At 41.4% G+C, this 21200-nt stretch overlaps 1 long non-coding RNA gene across 1 annotated transcript in view; it reads left to right on the forward strand.

Annotated features, from left to right (window-relative positions):
• The window catches only part of LOC132593891 (uncharacterized), a 257249-nt gene extending 242257 nt beyond the window's left edge, over window positions 1-14992 (forward strand). Inside the window, exon 3 of the long non-coding RNA XR_009559881.1 lies at window positions 14903-14992. This is a non-coding gene — a long non-coding RNA (uncharacterized lncRNA). The remainder of the gene's footprint in view (window positions 1-14902) is intronic.
• The last annotated feature ends 6208 nt before the right edge of the window (window positions 14993-21200 follow it).

Consider the following 21200-nt stretch of genomic DNA (forward strand, 5'->3'; position numbering starts at 1 on the left):
GTCATCTCATGTCATCCCCATTCAAAAGTTTAGTGAGGAGGTTCCCTGGTGGCGCAGTGGTTGAGAATCTGCCTGCCAATGCAGGGGACATGCGTTCAAGCCCTGGTTTGAGAAGATCCCACGTGCCACGGAGCAACTAGGCCCGTGAGCCACAATTACTGAGCCTGCGCGTCTGGAGCCTGTGCTCCGCAACAAGAGAGGCCGCAATAGTGAGAAGCCCGCGCACCGCGATGAAGAGTGGCCCCCACTTGCCGCAACTAGAGAAGCCCTCGCACAGAAACGAAGACCCAACACAGCCAAAAATAAATAAACAAATAAATAAAATTTTTTTAAAAAGTTTTGTGAAAGAAGATATACTGATGGCCAAGATGCACTTGAGAAGATGCTCAACATCACTAATCATCTGGGAAACGCAAATCAAAACCACAGTGAGATACCACCTGTACCTGTCAGAATGGCCATCATCAAAAAGACAAGAAATAACAAGTGTTGGTGAGGGTGTGGGGAAGTGGATCCTAGTACACAGTTGGTGGGAATGGAAATTGGGACAGCCACTCTGGAAAACAGTATGGCGTTTCCTCAAAAAATTAAAAATAGACCTGCCATATGACCCAGCAATTCCACCCTTGGGTATACATACAAAGAAAGCAAAAACACTAATTCAGAAAGATATGTGCACCCCAATGTTCATAGCAGCATTACTTATAATAGCCAAGTTACGGAAGCAACCTAAGTGCTATCAACAGATGAATGGATAAAGAAGATGTGGTATATACGTATACAATGAAATATTACTCACCATGAGACAGAATGAAATTTTGACATTTGCAACAATGTGGATGGACCTGGAGGGTATTATGCTTAGTGAAATAAGTGAAATAAGTCAGACAGACACAAATATTATGTGTTCACATATCTGTGGAATCTAAAAAATGGAACAAATGAATGACTATAACAAAACAGAAACAGACTCACAGATACAGAAAACAAACTAGTGGTTACCAGTGGGGAGAGGATTGGGGAGGGGCAAGATAGGGGAAGGAGATTAAGAGGTACAAACTACTAGGTATAAAATAAATAAGGTATAAGGATGTAATATGTACCACAGGGAATATAGCCAATATGTTATAACTTTATATGGCATATAATCTATAAAAATATTGAATTGCTATGTTGTACACCTGAAAACTAATATAATACTAATTATAATATTATATCATATATATTATAATATAATATAAACTAATGTATAATACTATTATAATTATATAATACTAATTTAAGTATACTAAGTCAACTATACTTAAAAAAAAAAAAAAAAAACTTTGTGTCTGTTCCTGTTGTCATTCCTATTTTACAGTCACCAAGCTGGTCACTGGCAGAGGTGGGGTTCTGATCCAGTTCTCTTTCACTCAGAAGCCAGGCCACAATGTGGGTCCAGACATCTGCCGTTTGCCCTTGACTGTGCCTTGCTGCGCTATAGAGCAGTACGGGCTTTAGCCAGTAGGACAGGAAAAGCCACCAAGAAGTGAACAGGGGCATGACCTACCTACCCAAGGAGGTGGCACAGGAAGATCACGTATGGAATACAGTGAAATAGGGAAGGACTCAAAGCAAGAAGACCGGTTTAGAGGGAAACCAAAAGCACCCATTTGGTTGAAGCGGTTCTGCTTAGAATGATGAGAGCACTCGTGTGCTCAGGATCTTTCCTCGTGGCTTATAGCCTAGACTTGGTCATTAATGGATGCAGTTGTAGCCACATAGCTCAACTCTGGGACACATTCCACTCAATGCCAAGCTCTTAAAAACATCCATGCCTGGGCCACACCCTAGAAAAATTTAATCGCAGCCTCTTGGATGAAGCCCAGTGGGACAGATCAGATTTCACGAGAACTTCTTGGGAAAAAAAGAACATAAAATCACCATCATCATCAACAACAAAATTCCATGCTGAGTATTTCTTTAAAATGAGGACAGAAATCTTACAAATTACTGAGATACAGGTCCCTTGCTTCTGAGATTTCTGCCAGTGTCCTGACTGCAGCCTGTCTTCTTCCCTCCCCATCTAGCACACTCTGTAACTCCCAGCACCTGCCAGCACTCATGGGGTAGCAGGCACTCGTAAAGGCCTGGGCTTTAGCCTCACTATCTTCAAGGACAGTCTGTGCCTGGTCCTAGGCATCTTTTTATAAACTCTCCACCTGATTCTAATGAGCAGCCTGATAGAGGAACACTGATCTCCATCCAGCATTAACACACTCCACAGGACATAAGAAACTCTTAGTAAGTGACCGATCAGCCCTGTGTGATTTTAACATCTCCCACCACATATGTGCACACCCTAGTCATGTCCGCTTGGAACATGAGCCACCATCCTGCCTGCGTCAATCATCAAATATTTATTGAAGGACCTGCGTGTGCTTGGCCCTGAGCTGGGTGCTGTGGGGAATGGAAAGGCTCAATTTCTGCCCCGAAATGAGCTCAGCGTGTTGGAAACTTTAACGAAGAGCATTGCTGTGTTTTGCCTTTCCTGGGTTGTACATTTTTTAGGTCCTTGGGAGGAATTTGACAAATCTCTGCTAAAATGAGGTGCATGAGGGCTTGCTTCAACAAGAATTTGGGCAGAGTGGATTCAAAGTGATTTTTTAAATGAATTACGACATGAATCTCAGCATCATTACAAAGATGTAATTTAAAAATCACAGTGAGATCTTGTAGATACCTATAGAAATGGCAAATCCCTGGTGCTGACGGAGAAGTGGGGCGACTACATCTTGCATCCACCACTGACGGCAGTGCAAAATGGTATGCAAACTCCGTTCATGAAAATATTTGAGCAGTTTCTTATAAAATTAAATATATGACCAAGGACCAAGCAATTCCACCCCTAGACATCTAGCCATGAGAAGTAAAAATATATACCCACGCAAAGATTTGCACCTGAATGTTCATAGCAGCATTGTTCACAGTAAGCAAAAAGTGGAAACAACCAAAACATGCTAATGCTGGAGCATCAACTGTGGTGCACCTGTCGAATACCACTTACCAATCAAAGGGAACCAACTACTAATACACAGGATGACACAGATGAATCTCAAAAGCATGATGCTGAGTGAAAGAAGCCACTAACAAAAAACTCCTTTCTGAATTATCCAATTTATATTACCTTCTGGAAAAAAAACAACAACAGAATAATAGGGACCAAAAAACATCAGTGGTTGTCTGGTCTGGAGCCCAGAAAGGGGAAGTGACAAGAAAAGAGCAAGAAGGGATTTTTAGGGGTGGTAGAACTGTTCTGTATCCTGATCATGATTATGGTTTATGTGACTGTTCACATTTGTCAAAACTCATAGAACTGTATAGGTTAAAAGGGTGAATTCTCCTGAATGTAAATTATACATTAAGAAGACTAACTTGTAAGATGGTACGTAGGTAGGTAGGTAGATCGATAGATACATTTTTTTTTTTAAGTAACCAAATTAGGATAAAAGGGTACATTCTTAGAATAAGGACAGGTGCCAGGTTATATGAGACTAAAAGAAAGCAATAACTAAAGAACTTTTCACCCCAAAAGTGCAGTCAGTCCAGGCCTTTGTCCCCCTGTATCACATCCATGGTGGTTTCTGAACAGTTTCCACTACTGGGCACAGCTCCAAGCTGGGCTTCAGCACGTCCGTGGAGTGTTTCTGGACCCTGTTGCGGCTGCCACCCCATAGGTAGCTGCCTGGGATCCCTGCTGCCCTCCGTCCTCCTCTGTAGGAAGCGTGCCTTCAAGGCTGACAACCAAGTCACACTCCAGACGTACCCCTGGGTCCCCACGGTTATCCCTAACCAGGGGAAGAATGCAGTGTTTCAAGTTGGCACCAACCCCTCGTTTTAGAACAAAAGCCTAATGAAAGGGCAGGTGTGCCCTGAGCCCTCTGTGATTAGCTGTAATTCTTGGCAGTGTGACATACTTATTCTTCTGAATTAGCACAGGGTAAAAGGCATTTACCATGGTACTAATTGCTGTTGGATGAGAACAAGCAGCCCCAGTATGTGGGCATGAGGCAAGACAAAAGAGATGCCAAAGCTATTCAGAGCCATACCCCACATCAGGCATTGTGCCGGTAGCTGAGAACACGTTTGTCTAAATGTCAGTCTCCTGTGGGTAGGGTGTGGGGAAGTGAGCCTGGAATCCCGCACAATTCTGGTTGGGTAAGTGGGCACACCCTTCTTCCTCCCCTGCAATACAGTCAGCACTTGCATTCAGTGCTGTTCTTTATACTTACATAGAGATAGATGGGGAAATAATTCCAAAGCATCTCCCCCCACAAACTCTGCAGTATATGAAGTGTCCTCAGTAAGGGAATGATTGCTCCAAGCAAAGCCAATTGCGGGCCAGGTTTAACTCATACGCTAGACTTCTTCAAAAATGCAAGTCCAGGAAAAATGACAGATTTCAGTGTCATTTATTGTGGGAAAAAAATATGAGCACATCCTACTTCTTCATGCTCCTCTTGTCTTCCCAGCAGTCACCATAGACATATGGAAATGGACTTACCTAATAAACCAAGTCTTCTGAAATCTTCCAAGTATAGTAATGGAGGTCAATTAAAGAGATAATATCACCGTCCAATTTTATCAACAGATACACCCAGAGGTGGTGATGAGGGGACTTCATGAATTGAAAAAATGAATACACTTCCTGTGGTTCTTAATTACTTTTCCTATAGTTAAAAATAATGCTCTGGAAAAAATAAAATGAGGAAAAAGTTCACTTAATGAACATTTGCTTATCACCTTAAAGATGAATGGAAACAGCAATACTAGTTCTTTCAGCATCTACTGGGGTGGACGAGGTCTGATCTTAAGAGTCTAGCCCAGCACTCCCTCAAGGGGCCCCAGGCTGAACCAAGCCTGTTGACAGAGATCTTTGGCAGGCAGAAGGGATGCCAAGTGCAAAGGTGTCAGGGCAGGTGGTCAGGGCTCAGGAGGGAAAAGCCATCCTGTAACCGTGAAGCCGCCATCTGACGTCATCTAGGCTTATCTGCGTTGTATGAGAATGACCCATGTTTTAGTGAATGTCCCATTTTCAAGGCTGGGATGCTAGGTAAATATAGATCTCTGAGCCTGGTGTCATCACTAAGGACTACTCTATATGACCAAATTCCACTTCTCCCAAACCTAGTCAGAATTATCCTCCCCACTGAAACCTAGCTGCTGCATAGCTGTTTGGGTAGGTGTGGTCGTATGGAAGCCATGTGTTTCCTGATTAGGAAGACGACCCCCCCAGACCCTGTGCCCCTGGACCCAAGATGACATTCTCCAACTAGAAGCAGAGGAGCATAGTGTCACAAAGGGCATGAATAGTTCCTGGAGTCTGTCTTTGCATCTGTAAAATGGGGACACATTGATGCATAGTTCTTCATCCTGAAAGCCTTGTGAAAATTCTAGGTAAGAACAGCTCTCGTGATGCTTGGCACCTCATAGTTGTTCATATGTTTCTTGAATTTCAAAGGGAAAAGTGTAGATATTATCTTGTATATAAGTTTGCTTCAGAAAAGGAAATGTATAGTCATTTGTTAAAATGTACATTAGATACATCCTCCCACCAAAACAAACAAAAAAAGATTGCAGAATTTGTGATGATAAGGTTATAAAAACCCTGGTATTCAGAAAAGAACCCAGTCTGAACTGCCTACTGGGTGCAGCCTGGAAACAGTCCAAAAGTTCAATGCTGTTGAGTACTGTCTTTGCCTATAGGACCTAAAGGTTACATTTGCATTTGTAATCACTGCCCTGTCACATTTTGATAAATTGGAGAGCAGCTAGATCTTTCTCTCGAAAAACTTCATTCCCTTTGCTGTAAAGAGTAAGCGGGTTGCTTTCAAAATTGACTACTTGATTGCCATGTTTTCTCCCGTCTCTATTAGCAATTGAGAAAGTGGTCAGATTTGGGAAATTCCTGCTGAAAAACTGAAGCAGCTCATATGACACCCACACCCAGAAGCTGTTTACATTTGCATCACTGTCCTTAGGAACTCTTGATTTTCCCTTCAGCAATTTGTGCTTTGGCCAGCAAACATCAACTTCTAACTTCCACTAGGACTAGAACCTGAACTAACTTATGTTGCCAGTCAAAATGCTACAAATCACTTGCAAGCATTTTTATAGAAATGCCCAGAAACTTCCAATAAAGTGGCTGATCTCCATTTGGGACAGAAAACTGACCAGGGAAATTCCAGAAGGGCTGATGAGGTAATGGACCAGAGTTTCCAGGGTGATGACACAGAGATTTCCTCATCTCTCTTCTAAAGCACCTCTTAAAAGTACCAAATACCCCACAGGCTGATGGGAGTGGTCAAAACCACTTTCCTCCAACCTACATGATCAAAGCATCTCAGTCTATTCTGAGTCCTATGAAGAAATTTGCCATTCACAGAAGACAATTGTGTGTCTCAAAGTTGATGGAATTCTGAAAGCTGTGTGAAGCACCAAGCTAGGAGCGAGGGAAGCAGAGCCCTGGTGAGAAGGAAACAGAAGCCCCACTGACCCCAGCTCACTTTCTGCCCTCGGCGTCTCCTCCTGATACCCACCAGGGTTCTTGGCCTTCCCCAATCAATAGAAATTGACTAGAGGCCAAACAAGAAATTCAGACAAGGCTTTACTGGGGCCCCTGCTGCAGCAGGGGGCAACGAGAACAAGAAACATGTTCCTTTGCTCGCTAGCTCCCTGAGAGGGGGTAAACTTGTTCCTTATATGGGGTGAGAGTAGGGGTGGGTCCAGGGGTCACATCAGAGGGGTGGCTTAGGTGTTTTGCCCACCTATCTGGTGGTGTTGAGTGCGGGGGGCATGCTCAGTACCCTGCTTTTGCTCCCAACACCCTGTCTTTGTTCCCAGCTCTTCAGAAGTGGCAGTTGAAGTTTTTTGGTCTTTTGTGTCTTTTTGTCCATAATTTGCCCCAACTGTGCATGCATGCAGTTTTGTTTTGTTTTTTAAATTTTTTCACATAGTTATTTTTAATCCCATATAGTTTCTTCATATTGTGTTGCTCAAGGAGAGGTCTGTCCAGATGCAAGTATTGCAGCACTGCAGCAAAGGATCCCAGGTCCCAGGACTGTCTCACTCCCCTCTTGATTTCCGGGTCCCCAACTGATTCTACCCTTGTCTCCAAAGACAGGTTCTCCCTTTGCCCATATGCACTTGGTCTCCTAGTAATAAAGAGATGCCAGAACATCCAAAGATTCTGATCTGGAGAACCATGAGACTTTAATCAGGAGCCTGGTATCACTAGGCTCATCTTCACGTGGGCAATTAGGAGGAAAAATTGTAAAAGAGAAAATTGAGAAGATACCTAAACTTGGTGGGAAGGGGAATGGGTGAAAGATGCAGCCGTGAAATTTAGCAGAAACCCAGAAACCCTTAATTTATTTCTGGAAACAGCACCTTGAGGGAGCGGAGGTGGGGGGCATGTGGAACTATTAATAAAAGCCAAGTAAAAGGGAAATGAAGGAGAAAAGGAGGATGGTGAGTGAAAACTTGGAATCATGTGACTCAAGAAAATTACTCCCTAGTTCTCATTTTTACAGGATGTTCTTCTGCTGTTGCCCAGCACCCCCCAGCCAGTGCCAGCCAAGGCCCCTCCCTTTCAATCCTATAGGAATAATCTGACAACAGTGTATCTGTGTGGCCCATAACCGGGGTCTGGAGTCTGTAAAGGAAGAGGTGGAACAGAAGGGCTCTGCAGCTAGCAGCTCCCTGCGTCCTGGACTGCTCGCTCATGCTGTTACTACAGAACTATGGTCCGTGGCTCTGAAGGACACGGATTTTCCTTCCCTTGCTAGGGTTGCAGGCAGAGTCAGGGGGTGTCCCTGGGAGCAGAGGGACATGGACCAGGCAACAAATAGGCAGGGGGAGAGAGTCAGTCTAGGTGAAGAGTTGTCACCCCAGACATCCTAGAAATGAATTCCAAATGTGGTCTCATTGAAGAGAGGCTGTTGCTGGGTTCGTTATCAGTTATTTTTTGCTGTATAATAAGCCACTCCACTACCTAGTGGCTTAACACATCAAGCATTTATTAGTTAGCTCGTGGCTCCATGGGATGACTGGGATGGCCAGACAGCTAGGGCAGCTCTTCTGGTCTGGACCAAGTCTGTTGATTTCTGTGGTCTGCTAGTGGCTTGACTGGAGCTTGTGTTGGAGCTCTGTGATCTGGGGGTAGGGAGGATGGGGGAAAGGAGGTCTCACTCATGTGTCTAGCAGTTGGCCAGTTTGTTGGTCGAGAAGGACCTTTACTGGGACTTCTCGCCTCCACTCCACGCGGTCTCTCATCCTCCCACAGATTAGCTCAAGCCTTTTCCCATGGCAGCAGCATCCAAAAGAGTGAGAGCAGAAGCTGCGGGATTCCTTGAGGCCAAGACTCATATCTCACGCAGCCTCCTTTCCGCTACATTCAAGGAGTGCGGAAATCAACTTGTCCTCTTGATGGGAGGAGCTACAAGGAATCTATGGCCACTAACAATATACCACAGCTAGCAATCCCACCACCAGTGTTCTAGGTTTGAATCTGCTCTGGTTGACTGTGCCCGCTTGGGTAGCCACTTTATCTCCTCAAGCCCTACTTTTATCTGTTTCATCATCTGGAAAATAAGAGACAGGGATTAGACTATCTCTGAGCACCCTTCAAGGTCTACAATTTGATGATAGTAAGAATTATAGTTTGATAACAAGTGTTGGCAAGGATGTAGATAAATTGGACCTCTTGTTCACTGTTGGTGGGAATGCAAAATGGTGCGACCCATTTGGAAAACCATGTAGAGCTTCCTAAAAAATTAAAAATAGTACTTACCATATGATCCAGCAATCCCACTTCTGGGTATTTATCCAAAGGAATCGAAATCAGGATCTCAAAAAGATGTTAGCGTTCCCATCTTGTTTGCAGCACTATTCACCAATAGTCAAGAAATGAAAAAATAACTCATATGTCTATTGTTGGGTGAATGGATGAAGTGGTATGTATGTACATCCAATGGAATTCTTATTCAGCTGTAAAAAATAAGGAAATCCTGCAATATGTGACAATGTGGGTGAACCTGGAGGACATGTAAGTGAACTAAGCCAGTCACAGAAGGACAATACTGGCTGATTCCACTCATCTGAGGTATCTGAAATAGGTAAACTCATAGAGGCAGAGAGCAGAACAGTGGTTGTCAGGGGCTGGTGAGAGGGACAAATCAATGAGCATAAAATTTCAGTTGTACAGGATGAGTAAGTTGTAGAGACCTGCTGGACAACATTGTGTCTGTAAGTTAACAATATTGTACATTTAAAATCTGTTAAGAGAGTACATCTCACAAATGTTCTTACCATTTAATAATAAAATAAATGAAAATGAACTAAAAACAAATTATAGCTTATATTTATTGAGTGATTACCATGTGTCAGCATGGTTCTAAGTGTTTTACATAGAATTACCTTGCAACGATCCTAGAAGTCCCATTTTACAGGAGAGGAAACTGGGACAGAAAGAAGTTAAATAACTTGCCCCAAATCACAGGCAGAGCCAGAGTATGAACATGAGTTCCCTGACTCCAAAACCCATGGTCATATCTGCCAGCCTCTGTTGCCTGCCTGGAGTATCACAGTTCTTCCACGAAGTATTGAATGACAACAATGCATTAAAGATGATCTGTCTACATTAGGACTGCTCCTTAAGTGTATTCCTGTGCTTTTAAAAGTGGTTAAACATAGTTCTTCCCCCATCTTTCTTCTTTCATAATTTTATCCATCTATCCATCCATCCATTCTTCACAAATATTTATTAAATTCACATAAGTGTAAAAAGGTGTCATTATTAATAGTCACAGTAGCCTGGAATTTTTGTTTTCAGACTGTTTCACTCTCTATTCCTGCTTCAATTTCATTTCCTCTGGTTTATAGGCTATATATTATTATGCCCATATTACAGATGGAGAAGTTAAAGTATAAAAGGATCATAAGGTTGTTTTTACATACTTATACCAGGGGCTGGTGATCAAATTGCAGTTATGCTTTTAACTATCCTATTGTTCCAGAAAATGGATTTTCTTCTCCAATATTTGAGTTACTAATGAATACTTTATGTAAAATGACACTATATTTTATCTTTTATGGTATTTTATTTTTTAATACTTCATATAGTCCCAAATTTAAAAGGTACAAGGAAGTTTATGGTAAAAGCCTTTTTCCCCAAGTTGCCCAATTCCCCTCTCCATCAACAATCAAATGGTTTTTGTTTCTTGTATGGTTTTTCAGAGCTGTTTTATGCATTTATCAACAAGCACATATACATATACAGATATATATACATATATATACAAATATATAATATTTATCTTTGTCTGACTTACTTCACTTAGTATGATATTCTCTAGGTCCATCTGTGTTGCTGCAAATGGCAAATTTCATTCTTTTTTATGGCTAATATTCCATTGTGTGTATATGTGTATGTATACACACACACACACACACACACACACACATACATATATACCATGACTTCTTAAAGCAATCATCTGTTGATGAGCACTTGGGTTGTTTCTGTGTCCTGGCTATGGTAAATGAACAGTGGGATACATGTATGTTTTCAAATTAGAGTTTTCATCTTTTCTGCATATATGCCCAGGAGTGAAATTTCTGGATCATATGGTAGGTCTACTTTTAGTTTTGCAAGGAACCTTCATACTGTTTTACATAGGGAATCACCAATTTACATTCCCACCACCAGTGTAAGAGAGTTCCCTTTTTTCCACACTCACTCCAGCATGCATTATCTGTAGGCTTTTTGATGATGGCCATTCTGACCAGTGTGAAGTGATACCTCAGTGTGGTTTTGATCTGCATTTCTCTAATAATTAGCAATGTCGAATATCTTTTCATGTTCCTGTTGGCCATCTGTATGTCTTCTTTGGAGAAATGTCTATTTAGGTATTTGCCAATTTTTTGATTGGGTTGTTTATTTTTATGATATTGAGTTGTATGAGCTGTTTGTATGTTTTGGATATTAACCCCTATTGATCACATCGTTTGCAAATACTTTCTCCCGTTCCATAGGTTGTCTTTTTGTTTTGTTGATGGTTTCCGTTGCTGACCAGACACACAGTTTTATATTTTGATTTTTTTTAACTCAACAATGTATTTTGGAAATAATTCCTCAGTCTTTTATGGATACATGCCATCCCAGTATATGGGATGTAAATAATTTTCGTGGTCCCCTACTGATGGACCTTTAGGTTTTGTCTCATCTTTTTCTCAACTGTATAGTGCTACAATTAATAACTTTATATATAAATCTTTTAACAAATGTATGGGTATATCTGTTGCAGGGATCTCTGAAAGAGAAATCACTAGGTTGTAGCAGTAACTAAGGGACAGCAGTAACAAAGCGTACACCTAGCAACCAGATCTTGGTTTCTAAATACCATTCCCCACTTAAAGGAAGCAGGACTCCTTGGAAAACAGTCAGTTCCAGGACAGGAGCTTGGAAAACAAGAGATGAACCTGAAACATTTTATTATTCCAGAAAGTAAGGAAGTGCTCAAAGAATAATGGAGACATGTCAAAAGGACCCAGAAGTCAGCTTAAAAGGGTATCTGAAACGATTTGGTCATCAAAATAAATAATAATAGTAACCAATATGGCCTATTAAATCCATGAGTCCATTCTGATATAAATAGGATATTTCCATAGTCACAAAATAATGTCCTCAAAAGATACTTATTAATTACAAAGCAAAAAACAGTAACCTGGCAGATAACCCCATAACCAAATGATAAAAATAGCATCACCAGTAACAGAGCAAACTGACATCAAGTGTATACTTATATGATGTACTGAGAAGGACACAATATCACTTCTGTGGGAATTTTGCCAAAAATGCATACCTTGTATCTAATCATGAGGAAATATCAGATGAACCAAAAATGAGCACTGTACAAAATAACAGACCAGTACTCTTCAAAAATACCCTGAAAAGATGAAAAAGACTGAAGAATTTCTCCATGTTAAAGGAGGCTAAAGAGATATGACAATTTTAAATTGGGGCCTAGAAAGGAAAAAAAATTTTTTTTCTTTTACTATGAAGGACATTCGTAGGACAGTGGATGAAATTTAAATAAGATATGTTGATTAGATAATAATATTATGTCAATGTTAATTTCCTGACTTTGACAGCTTTTCTATGGTTAAATAACAGAGTGTCTTTGTTTTTAGAAAATTTTCAGAAGTCATTGGAAAGGTAGTATGTGGGTACAAATATCTATAGATGCATATAGATCTAGATACAAGTATGTATATACACAGAAGGAAAGAGAGAGAGGAGGGACAGAGAGGAAGAGGGAGGCTGAGAATTGTCATGCAAATGTGATAAAGTGGGAACATTTTGACAATCTGGAATTCTTTTTACTAATTTCACAACTTTTCTGTAATTTTGAAATCATTTTTTAAGTTAAAAGAAAATATACGTGGATTTGAAATTTTGATAGATTCTGTCAAATTACCTGCCCTAGAAACTGTATAAATATCCTCTCCTACCACTAGCAATGTTGCACTTGATATTTACAAAATACATTCACACATTGCACCGGAAAAATTTATTACTACTCCAGGAAATAGGCAAAGGTGTTTTCTCCCGTTTACATAACTGAAGTGTAGACAGTAAGACTAGTGGTTAAGAACACAGGATTTTGAAACAATAATTATATTTTATTTCACCCCAGTCAGACTGGCAAACATTATAAAGTTTGAAAATACTGAGCATTGGCAGAGATGTAAAGAAACGAAAGCTCTCATAATCCCTTGGAGGGAGTATAATTTACTACAGTCATTTTGTACAACAATTTGGTAATATTTAACAAAATTGAATGTGCACATTCTTCAAGCCAGCGATTACACTTACAGCTGTATGTCCTAGAGAAGGGCTCACACATGTGTGTGCACAGACACGCACATACACACAGCCGTGTTCCCAGTAGTGGGACTTGTGATAGTGAAAAATGGGAGACAAACTAAATGTCCACCAAAAGAAGAATGCTTGGATCCATTACCATCTGTTTATTACAATACAATAATTAAAAACAAAGAATTAGACCTATAATTTCAACGTAGAAAAAGCTCAAAAACAAATGTTGACTAAAGAAAGCAAACTGCAGAAGAATGTGTACCCTTTCTGTGTATTTTTTAGAGTGTTATGTAATTGTTGGTGAACATACTCACATACATATAAGAAAGTATAAAATCTTTCCGAGGGAGGATATGGCTTCAGTAGAACGGTTATTTGGGGGAAGAAAGTGAGAGGAACAGGAATTAAAAAGTCCAAAAGGGAGGGGCTTCCCTGGTGGCACAGTGGTTGAGAGTCCACCTGCCGATGCAGGGGACACGGGTTCGTGCCCCGGTCCAGGAAAATCCCACATGCCGCGGAGCGGCTGGGCCCGTGAGCCATGGCCGCTGAGCCTGCGCGTCTGGAGCCTGTGCTCCGCAACAAGAGAGGCCACAACAGTGAGAGGCCCGCGTACCACAAAAAAAAAAAAAAAAAGTCCAAAAGGGAGATTCATCTGTATTTGTAACATTTTATTGCCAAAAAATAAATATAAAGCAGAGATGAAAAAATATTAAAAATTGTAAAATTGGGTTGCATAGTACATAGGTATTTATTAGATTATTCTGTGTACTTTTCTGATTGGTTAGAATATATCAATAGGAAAGAAAGAATAGGAAATAATAAACATGTGCCTTGAAGTCAAATAATCCTGGGTTCAAATCTCCTCCAACACTTACCAGTTGTGTAGTATTAGGTGGTTTCCTTAACATCTCTGGACCTCAGTTTCACCATGTGTAAAATGGGAATGATATTGCTTGCTTTGAAAGGCTGGTGTCAAGCCTGAATGTGATGATGTATATAAAGCCCCAGCATAATGCCCCTAATAGGTGCTCAAAAATAGTAGTTATTACTGTAATTCAGTGTGGTTCTCAACCAGGGACAGTCCCTGCCCCCTGGGAGACATTCGGCAATGTCCGGAGACACTGCCACAGATATGGGGTTGGGGAGATGCTAATGCCATCTAGTTGGTAGAGGCCATGTTTGCTGCTAAACATCCTCCAATGCACAGGATAGTTCCCCCTACTCCCACAACAAAGAATTATTCAGCTCCAAATCTCAATAATGTTGAGGCTGAGAAACCCTGCTCTAGCCCAGGGTCATCCAGGACTTGAACCAGGCCTCAAGTGGAGTTGAATGTTTTTGCCTCTAAAACATATACAGTTATTAGACCGTGATCTTTCTATTAAGTTATTAGAGTAACTGGTGATGGATATTTACTCTCCTTCTAGCCAATCAGCTTCACATTGGGTAAAACTTCATATGTCACTGAGTAGAACAAAGGCTGGGCATATAGAAGGTCTTCATAAATATGTTTTGAATGAATGAGTCAATCAGTCCTTTAATGAATGAGTGCAACCTCTTAAATCGTGAAGATCTAGTCACTATTCTTGACATGGTTTCTCTATTTCCCATTCATTTGAAATGAGGACCTGCTCAGTTATTATTTTCTTATATAAAGAGAAGAACCAAAAAACAAATGAGTCAGAAGTTCTCAGAGCCTTGTAGCCCATCTCAGAGGGGTCCTCTAACAACTCTGGGCTATTCTTCCAATGGTCCTTGTCAGGACACCTCTGGAATTTGCTAAGATACACAACTTTTCAGCTTCAGCTGATCATGGCCACACAAAGTAAAGTGAGGAATTGACCGAAAGATGATGAGAGTAATTATGACACTTAAATTTGACTTGATTCTAGCACAGCTTGTGGAAAGCACTTATTATTCTTCTGATGAAGCATCAGGACTACATACAATTTCTCGCAACTCTTTCCTTTCGTTTTATCCTAGGCACCGATTTGGGAACCCAGACACTGTGGTTGCTCAGAGGACGACTTTGAATCCCTGCTGTCATCTTCTTCATCGTCAGTTTTAGAGAGGGTAAGTACCGCTTCTTTCTGAACTCATTTTTTCTAATGTTTGCTTTGGCATCCCTGAAGCTCTCCACCAATTGGTTCAAAAGGTTTAAAAATTTCCGAAATAATCCAGACATGTTCTAGTTTCTCCTTATGTGCATATGTGTCCAACAGGACTCGAAGGAGAAGAAAGTGACCAAACCACACAGTATAGTGAATACAAAAGGCACTAAGACTAGACTTTGCTTCTAGTCTTAACTTTCCACTTATAACTGGCTGTGTGACCTTGAGAAAGTTACTTAATCCCTCAATTTCTTCATCTTCAAAATGAGAAATTTGGGCTGGATTATTCTGAAGGTATTTCCCTTTAATATTGTACTCATGTAGAGATTGAAAAGCACTGATTTAAAGCAGTTACTTCCAAAATATGACGGGCAATCCTTCTGCTTCTATCACTGGAGTGTTTACTAAAAATGTACCTTCCCAAGCCCCTTCCAGATCTACCAAGTGAGAATCTTGAGGCTGAAGAGCAGAAATCTGTCTTTTTAACAAACTCTTGAGGTGTATTGGATGCACAGTAATGTTCGACAGTCATTGCCCTAACTATTGAAAGCATCATTCTGGTCACATGTACATTCAGTTCTGGGAGACGTGATGAGCTAGTTCTGAGCCAGGCAGAAACTGGCTGGAATCGTCTTGTATTTGCAGTAGCATTAACAAGGGCAGCATCTGATGGCTGTTTCACCCTTTGTTTCTTGACTCTGTACCTTCCCTCTGGCACAGTCCTCCACTCAGTGGTTCATTGGCCAGATCCAGGTGTCTTGTGTAGGCTTCTTGGCTCTCCTCACCTTGGCTGCAACTGAATGAGAGTAAAATCCTTTAGGAGATGATGGTAAAAGGATAGAATGTGCTCCTAGACTCTATTAAAACAAGATCTTGTCAGTCCGCTCGCTCCCAGAGGTTTCATGGTCATCACTTCCTCATTTGCGATAGGCTTCGCCGTTCATCTTGTTCCCAAGGGTGTCATCACTGTAAAATGACTGAGTGGATGTGGGTTGAGCCATGTTTGTATGTGGAACCAAGGTGGCAGACTCCTAGAGAGAAGGCACCGGTCCAGAGATCCCACATGAGATAGTACCAGACTGTGCTCAGAGATCTGGACCATGAATCAGAAAAGCATTCAGACTGTGCTATAGTTTGATTCTGTTGCCGATACAGGGTATGTGCCATTTCAGGCTTTCTGTGTTGTGTGCCTAAATCCTCAAGGAATCACAGGCACCCCTAAAGAGACTTATGTCTTAAAGGAAAACAAAATCCTGGCTTTGACATACAAACAGGGTCTCCCAATACTGCCTACAGAGACTCCCCACCAGGATCAGACTAATTTCTCAGTGGGGTGACCATTGCTCTTCTCTAGAGCTTCAGCAGATGCTATTTTCTGGCATCAAATAAAGGGAATTGGAGTTTAAGAACGCAGTGTCGCTGCTGTCTGCTGTGAGTCAGACGTAAAACTCTCCTCCCAAATCACAGGCAAGACGTTGTGTGTGATGTGTTAGGGAAAGTACTAACAAGCACCCCTTCCTGAGAGAACCACTGGCCCATAAAGAGTGTTCCAGACAACACCACTGCTGGCTGCGGATGGAGGTGGGCTTTATTTGATTTGGGTTTGATTTATTTGTTTGCCTTGCTTCTAGAACAGCATAACTTGGGTTTAATGTCTCGAATACTGAATCCAATACTTCTAGGCTCACTGACTTGTTATTATTTAGCGTTTATGAAGTATATGTCAATGCACTTGCTGCTTTACAATGACTCGTAAAAAGGCATGATCCTGGCCATTGAGCATAAGGTTGCTACCGTTTGAATTACTGCCTGTGTGGAAATGATCACAGGACAAATCTGGATATCCTTTTGTCCCCTAAACAACTAGATATTCTTTTCCTTTTGTTAAAAAATTATTTATTTATGGCTGCGTTGGGTCTTCGTTGCTGTGTGCTGACTTTCTCTAGTTGCGGCGAGCAGGGGCTACTCTTCATTGCGGTGCGCGGGCTTCTCATTGTGGTGGCTTCTCTTGTTGCAGAGCACCGGCTCTAGGCATGCGGGCTCAGTAGTCGTGACATTCAGGCTCAGTAGTTGTGGCTTGCAGGCTCTAGAGCACAGGCTCAGCAGTTGTGGCACACAGGCTTAGTTGCTCCGCGGCATGTGGGATCTTCCTGGACCAGGGCTCGAACCCGTGTCCCCTGCATTGGCAGGCGGATTCTTAACCACTGCGCCGCCAGAGAAGTCCCCACAACTATATATTCTGGTTCCTCATTGCACCTGAGCCCAGGCAGAGGAGTGGTAGCTGCTGCTGCTGTGTTGATGTCAGTGTCCTCATAACTCGGTGTCCAGCTCCTGACGCTTAGGAAACGCTTAGCAAACATCCATGGATGGATAGATGGAGGAGTTGATGGATGGGTGGATGGATGGATGGATGGATGGAGGGCTTTCTCGTCAGTGAACATCTGTAATTTTCTGTTTGTCCCTCCACCCATGGCTTTATTTATGCATTTCACAAACGTTGTGGTTATAGAACTGGCTGACCTGGAAGAAAGGGAACTGTTTCTTCTTAAGTGGCTTTTGGCAATGAAGATGAGATCAATGTATCTGTGAGGTGAAGAGAAACATAATGAGAAACTGATTACTCCACTGGCTTTTTCCCCTGGGTCTATGAACATTGGCTCCTTTGTTCTAAACTCAACTTTCCCCTGATCCTTCTATCCCTTTGAGCTGTCCTCGTACAGCTCTCCTTTCCTCATTATCAAACCTCTTGAGAGATGTTTCTGTACCTGCTGCTTCCTCCCCTTTCTGACCAGACACACATCCTCTGACCCCTCTCCTTCCCCACCAGTCAGTTGAAGCTGCTTCCTCACAGGTCTGTATTGTTGAACCCAATGCCTTGCCTTGGGTCTCCCCTTCCACCTTGTCTGTCACCCCTCATTCTCCACTTTTTCTCTTCCCTTGGCTTCTAGGCCATGCTGCCCTCATGCCTCCTCCTGTCTTTCTGACCTCATCATTTCTGACTTCTCTTCTTATTATCTCTTAATGTTGCCCCAGATTCTCTCTTCATCACTCTTGCTGTGACTCCACCTTCTCTCCCTTCACATTCTTTGCCATTTTCATGATTAGCACTCCATGCTCTGCAGAGTCTCTCCATCGCCAGCTCTAATTCCCTCTCAAGCTTAAATTCCCAGACACGGTCCCTGTACATCTTGCCAGAGCTTCAAATTCTGTGCCTGCACTTCCCCCCTGTATTCTCTTCTCCTCTGGGCTTTGCTCTTTCTCTTAATGAGACTCCATTCTGTCTGTCATTCGGGTTGGAATCTTGCATCAACTTGGCCCTTCATATCCATTACTCTGTCTGTCCTTCCTCCACAGAGTCTCTCCCAGCCTCTCTGTGCCCACAGTCCCTGCTCAGCTCCAGCCCTCGCTGCCTGTCCATGTGGTCCTATCGACACCTCTAAATCAGCCTTTCCACCTTGAGTCTTTTCTCCTTCCAGGCCGTAATAGTCACAATGGCAATTTTATTTTCCTAAAAGCATAGCTCTCATTATGTCCCGTTTGTGCTGAAAAACCTTTGATGGCTCTACATTGAGTATTGGACTCCTTCCTGCCCAGGAGCTAAAAGTAATCTCCTCCCAACTAAACTGCCTTGTTTTGTTTGTTTTTTTCTCTACATATCTTTTTTTTTAGTACTTATTACTAACTGATTACTAACCAACTAGTTCTGTAAGCTCATTTCCCTACCCCTCACTGACCTCCAAAGAAATAAAGACGTGTGTGTGTGTTTTACTCTTGTTTCTAACTTATTCCTGTGTGTTTTCACCTGGAGTAGCTAGCCTCCCAGAAAGGACATAAAGTAGAACATTCTGTTGGGTTCTACACTTAAATAGGGCTCATGGTGTGTGGCTAAGAGTGAGGCTCCGGGGGTCATTCTGCCTGGGTTCAGATCCTGTCATCTTGAACATGTAATTTATCTCCCTGAGGCTTGGTTTCCTCACCTATAAAACAGGCTAATAATTGTATGTCTGCCATAGCATTATTATGGTGACTAAATGAGGTAATGCACAGAAGAGGTTCAGAGCCACACTTGTCACCTAGCAGTGCTCAGCGTTAGCTGTTGTTATTTTCATCATCGTTATTGTTTTATCACACTTGCAGCATGACGTTATCTACAGCTTAATTATTCACTGTTTGGCACAAGAGACTAACTTGGGAATTATACACAACTGGTGAATTAATATCCTGAGTACTTCCACTAAGACATCAGGCTAATAATTTTTGGTACTTTAGATAACCCATGATGGGTCCCAAAGGATCCTGAAATCAAGAGCCTACATTTTCCCTAGTAAGAATGAACTTTTTTTTTTTTTTTGAGTTTTATCTGTCTGTAGTTTAACATAGCAGCTTCCCCAGCTAGAGAGCTGGAAGTTGAACTGAAGAAGGAAGGAAAGTCCTGCTGACACAGAAAATCTCTGGTTCATCACACGTGAGGTAACACACATGTCTCAGATTGTAGATGAGACCAAGGACCTGGCAAAGATGGCAAAAGACCAACTGTAGGAAGAAAAAAGGGCTATCTTAGAGGAAGTTTTAAAAAAGCAGTGTGAAATAAAGAAGTTGATTCTAAAAAACAAAGACATTAAAATGAGGGTTAAAACTGTTGAGGTAGGTGGTTGCATAACATTGTGAATGTAATTAATGCCACTGAATTATACACTTAAAAATGATTAAAATGGCAAATTTTATGTTATATATATTTTACATAATAAAAAAGTAATCAATATACACACCAAAAAAGCTAGACAGCTAAAATTTATAATACTATTTTTATCTGAGAAATGTATTTCCATATGACAGAGATGCTTATGTCAGCTTGGTGTTCATTAAGTACCTACTGTTTATAAACACCATGCTTGGCACATAATACTATGATAAGTAGCTATTTTTTATGCATTAGTACTGAAGTCTTTATTACTACTAATGAAAGAATGATATCATACACGAAAGAGTAAATGAACATTAATGCAGTCATCACAGACTTGTGGACAAAGGACACCTATCTTAGTTAAAAGAAAAAATTAGCTTCAAAATTGTTTGAAAAGTATCTTCTGCTTTAAACACTGAAGAATGAGCCAACTAGCTCCTATATTAGGATTATGATGCATAAAAGAACCAATGTGTTCTTTTTTTCCCACCTAACCTTGCATTAATTCAGTCTAGCAACAATCACCAAAGAGGAGTGCAAATAAACAACAAAGTCTCTCGTAAGTGACAGCAGATCCTTGGGTCATGTGGTGGCATCAAGCTCACTCACTGAGAACTGTTACAACTTCCTGGTTGCTTTTGAACTCTTCCACATATTTAGGGAGAGGAAGGGTCAGTGACTCTGGCTGATGTAAATGATCATCTTAGAGTCTGTTCCTAGTTGTCTTTCCCCAGTTGGAAGACAGGAAAAAACAAAAAAAAAAGAATAAGAGCAAAAGTAGTGATAGAACAGACAGCTTCTTTTTTTTTCTTTTTTTTTTTTTATACAGCAGATTCTTATTAGTCATCAATTTTATACACATCAGTGTATATATGCCAATCCCAATCGCCCAATTCATCACACCACCACCACCACCCCCCGCCGCTTTCCCTGCTTGGTGTCCATACGTTTGTTCTCATCTGTGTCTCTATTTCTGCCCTGCAAACCAGTTCATCTGTACCATTTTTCTAGGTTCCACATATATGCATTAATATACGATATTGTTTTTTCTGTTTCTGACTTACTTCACTCTGTATGACAGTCTCTAGATCCATCCACGCCTCAACAAATGACCCAATATCGTTCCTTTTTATGGCTGAGTAATATTCCATTGTATATATGTACCACATCTTTATCCATTCGTCTGTCGATGGGCATTTCGGTTGCTTCCATGACCTGGCTATTGTAAATAGTGCTGCGATGAACATTGGAGTGTATGTGTCTTTTTGAATTATGGTTTTCTCTGAGTATATTGCCCAGTAGTGAGATTGCTGGATCATATGGTAATTCTATTTTTAGTTTTTTCAGGAACCTCCATACTGTTCTCCATAGTGGCTGTATCAATTGACATTCCCACCAACAGTGCAGGAGGGTTCCCTTTTCTCCACACCCTCTCCAGCATTTGTTGTTTGTAGATTTTCTGATGATGTCCATTCTAACTGGTGTG

The sequence above is a fragment of the Globicephala melas genome, chromosome 19 (genome assembly GCF_963455315.2).
Source record: "Globicephala melas chromosome 19, mGloMel1.2, whole genome shotgun sequence".
Taxonomy (NCBI): Eukaryota; Metazoa; Chordata; class Mammalia; order Artiodactyla; family Delphinidae; genus Globicephala; species Globicephala melas.